Here is a 5171-nt window from a genome sequence, read left to right as displayed (position 1 = left end):
GCCTAGAACTGACATGTTCTCTTTAATTAAGATGAAGCTCGCTTTAATTACAGCTATTTATTCTCTTCTTGTTCATATACAGAAGATCATTGCTCCTGGTGTGGCAGCTGCTTGTGCTGGAGAAGCTGCTTGTGCTGAGACTATTACTTGCACTGAAGCTGTTGCTTGCATTAGAGCTGCTGCTTGCATCAGAACTGCTGCTTGCACTGAAGCTGTTGCTTGTATCAGAGCTGTTGCTTGCATCAGAGAAGAAAGAAGTTCAAAGTTCTGATCATCATCTTCTTCTTCTCTCAGCAGAGCTTGATTATTATTGATTATTTTCTGTGCAGTTGGTGGGTTTCCAGCAGACTGCTGTATCTTTTTGAGTGGCTCTCATTTGAACTTTTTCTTTGATGACTTCTTCAGAAGCATTTTCTTTATCAGTATAATATCATCAAGTATCTTGATCTTCTTCTTAGACTGTTACTGAGATACTTTCACAGTTAACATCTTTAATTTTACAAAGTCATTCTGTATAATATCATAAAGTCTCAACTTTTTTGTAATAATATTTCAGTACTGACTGAGAGTTCTGATATCTTCAGAGATTCAATCCCACTCATCAATATTAAGAAAGAGCTTCATTCAGATTGCAAGATTTGCATATATCTCTATATCAAACAGTTAGAACTAATTAACTTCATTTGCAAATGCATAAACTTAATCTACACTTCATAAATCACTTTTCTCACAGTGAACTGTTATTGATATTCAGAATTTTAGTTATTCAGTAAAACACATTGCAGAAGCCACCAGTATTGAATTCTCTTGTGAAATAACTGATGAGCTTGAATGAATCTTTCACTGTGTGAATCCCACACTTGAGATTCTCTTGAAAATTTATTTTCACAACTTTGCTAATATGTGCCTGTAGGTATTCTGTTAGTGAATTTCTTCATACAAGAATGAATAGAGAACTTATTTTAAATCTCTTTAAAGTAATGCATTTTCAGTTCTTTACTATATCTCTTGTCTGCTTCTTATATTCAGAACATCAGTACTCTGTCCTGCATGCTGTGTTGAGAGAGGAGTAAACTTTCTTGACAATGTTCAGAATTCTGTCATAGCTCAGTATTAGAAAGTACATCCATTTCAATCTGATAATCATAGTCTTCTCTTAAGTGCTTGTCTTCTTGGTGTAAAGAGCAGTCATATGGAGTATTATTAACTGTACAAGCTTTGAATTAGTTGTGTTTTCTTCTTCTGTTGCAGTGATCATAATGGAGGTGAAGAAGAAGACTGCTGCATTCAGTTCTGAATCAATAGCTATGATTCAGAAAAGTGTGTGCTTTGCTGAAGTGACTGAAAATATGATTATCATAACTAATATTAATAACAGTGTGGTGAGCTTGATCTTTCAGAAGATGGATAACTGGAGAAAAGCATATTTTTATATAGATATGCCCCCAGAACAAGACATAACATCAATGTGATGAATTTTAATTTAATAAAAGTCATTAAACTGCTCTGAGACAGAACTGTGTCTCTGAAACTAACTGTAACAAGTCAATCAATTTAATGAATGTTCTGCATTGCATTTGAGCAGATCAATCAATCTGACTGAAACTGTTGATCTGCAGATTTGAAGTTGTGAATCTGCAGATTTCAACATTGCACATTTCAGTTTGCTACTTCACATTCATTTATAAATATATAATTAAAATCTTATTAAAGATCTTTTAAATCTTTCTTTCTTTCTTTTTCAGTGCTGCATATCAATAATTCTTATATTGTTTGCTGTACTACTTGACAATCAGAATCTCATCTGCTGCAACTTCTCAACTTTTCAACTCTTCTCTTTGACCAGCCACCTCCCAGCTGCAACATGATTCACAGAAATCATAAGAAGTTCATGAAATTTCTTGCATAAAGTCAGATTCATGAAGCTGTTATACAGTTACAGCAAACTGCAGACATTCCAGCTATGTCAGAGATGCCACCAGAAGATCATATATCTTTAAAACTCAATACATTTACAGATCTGAATGATGTTAAAGAAGCTTACAATTCAGCAGTATGTCCATTCTTCTTTCTCTTTGTATGTAGATCTTTAAACTTACAGTTGGATGTGCAGATCTTTTCTGACATCTTAGATGTTGATTCTGAGCTGAAAGATATAAGAGTCAATGACATTATTAAAGAGACTCTTGTGCATACATTACTCAACATTGACAATTTCAATGAAGAGAAGAATATCATCTACAATTCTGTATCAACAGATATAGCAGACAAGCAGTCAGTTGAAAGCAGTATTCTGAATCTGAAAGACAATACTTTTCAGACAGTACCACACATAAGAGTCAGAGAACATGAGAGTCTCAATCACTTTGCAATTGCACTGAAATTGTGATGTGAACAGTCAGAAATATCTCATCAGCAGTATCAATCACTTCAAGAAGTATTCAATCTATTTGAGAATATTTATATCATTAAATCTCTACTCAAAGATCTCAGCATTCTGAAGAGAAAGTGTAAATCACAATTTCTCATTTTGCTTATTCAACAAATATTCATTTTAATCATTCTGCAGCAAATGTTAACATTATCTGCTGCAAATCAGAATCTACTTAAAGCTCTGTTACAGTCAGAGTTGTTCTTTCAGAACTCTGTTGCTCTACTTGCAGCTCTTGCTCAGTCATCAGAATTCTGTCAGAATATACACATTGACATGGCTGAGTTGATAGACAGTCCAACTGAACTATGACAGTCTCTCAGTTGGAATAGCTTCACAAGATCTATCTCAGAGAACTTCACAAGATATTCTGATGAAGAATCAGTATTCTTCTCAGATTTTATTCAATACAGATGCAGTCTAAGCAAATGCTCATGCAGAGTGAGGCAGCATATCTTTCATACAGAAAGAGTTCAATTTATTGTTTGAGATTAGAAATTTAATATCTTGAAATCTGACAAGATTCTTCTGAGAATTCAATCTATTATTTAACATGATCTCAATCCAGACAGCACATCATTTCAAGACATGAAACTGGCTTTCCACAAGAGAGAATTGCTCTTGTTAGAAAATAAAGAGAGACAGATTTTATTATATGAAGAAAATATACTCAGTCAACTGAACATTTCTCTTGACTATGTCTTCAACAGAAATCTGCAAGATCCATCTTCTACACATGCTGAATACTTTATGCATCAGATTCTCAACACAGTCAACAATCAGATGAATATCTGTTCACTTAATCACAGTACTTCTCTGTGTGGAGAACTGGAGATCATTTACTATGACAGAGATAATCTCAAGAGAATGCTCTGCCTCAATCATACAATAACATGGGTTATCTCTGTTTCATTCCAGCTTTTTATTGATGGATTTGAATTATATTACAACATGTACAGAAACATTACAGACTTCTATCTAATTTTCACTGAACTTTCTGTTTTTAAGAGAAGAAGAAGAAATAATGTCTATACTATCTCATTCAGACTACATGTGACAAACTTCTTCAATTCAGTTGATACACTCACATCAGAATTTCAATCTCTCAACAAAGATATTAATGTTAAAATTGTCAGTAAGAGAACTGTCAGAGTAATTGCTTCCTGTCTTACTTTTTTAAGTAACATGCTACAGCAGAACAATAATGCAGCAATTAAAAAACTCTCAGTCACTCAATCATGTCAGAGTTGTACTGTCACTGAACATCAGAGACACAATATATTATTTAATATAGTGATTAACAGTCAATATCACTACCAGCAACTTTATATAAGAAAATAGATTAATGCAGCACCCACCACTGTCATGAGAGACAAGCTGTGAAAGAAGCATGAAATGATAAAGAATCAGTTTTCAATATTTGAAATCTGCTTATGTCTGAATTTAATCATCTTCTTCTCCTCAGATTCCTGTCATAGTGAACTAAGTGGTATTTTCAAAATGGTGCATTTACTGTTAATAACATATATTCTCACAGCAAATGATCAGAAGAAATACTGTCAGATACTACAGCAGTTTTCATTCACAAGATAGAATGACTGAATACAGTCTTTAATAATTCATTTGAACTTCTATCAGATTCAGAAGCATGCTCAAGCATTCATCACAATTTCAATTATTCTTCAATATGCTATGACTTCAGACTGAATTCAACCAGTAGTACAGCAGGCATTATGCAATTTCTTTAATAATATAATACTTGAATTAAGAGCTTCATGTATGCTTCTTGCTAAAGCATTCAGTGCTGTTGCTCAGAGCAACTCTGTATTGATATCACAAACACCAATTGAGCCAGCAAAGCTTCAGACTATTGTGATGGAAGATCACTTTCTGCTATAGAAGATAATAAACACTGCTGCAACAGTCACTGAGCTGTCATAATCAGAAGACTGAGCATTTATGATTTTACAATTTCAGCAGATCTTCATATCAAGTCAGATATCATAAATAGAGAACTCAACTGAACAGTTAAGTAGCATCACATCAAAGACAGAGAAAGTCTTGAATGCATTAAAGAATCACTTCAACATGCACATTGAGATACACTATACTGATCAGACATGGAAATATGAGATTGCAAACAATTGCAATGTGTTGATTGGGGAGAATAAGCATTGCAAATACAAGAGTCTAATTCACAAAATCAACAAGAGAGATGTTGAAAAAATATTGCTTATACAGAAAAGTTTTAAACACATTCTATCTCTGCTGTTGACTGATTTCTTTGTTGATTTGAAGTCTCTTACTACAGATCATCTCTGAATTCTTCATCATGAATATTCTACACTGATAACTGAACTGCTGCAACTGAATACACACAAGCAGAATGATGATAAAGACTCCAGCATTGCAGAGCCACAATACAGATCAACAGACATACATGTCACATCTAACATCTTCTTTCAGTTGCAGTCAGATAAAGATATTCAAGCACTTGAAATTTCAACAACATATCTGTCAAGACTTCCACTTCTTCACTCATTTCTACAGTAACTGCAGAAATCATATAGAAAAGACTGACATATATTAAATATGAATGAATTTGAGTTCATCTCAATTCAGTTTTTCAAGAAGACAATATTTAAATTCTGTAGTGATGCTCATCAAACAACAATAGCTCTTGATGACATATATGGAATATACTCATACATTGAGCATGAAAATAGAATAAATCACAGGC

Source organism: Uncinocarpus reesii, genomic scaffold (assembly GCF_000003515.1).
Source record: "Uncinocarpus reesii 1704 scaffold_2 genomic scaffold, whole genome shotgun sequence".
NCBI classification, from domain to species: Eukaryota; Fungi; Ascomycota; class Eurotiomycetes; order Onygenales; family Onygenaceae; genus Uncinocarpus; species Uncinocarpus reesii.
Note: the sequence above shows the minus strand (reverse complement) of the source record.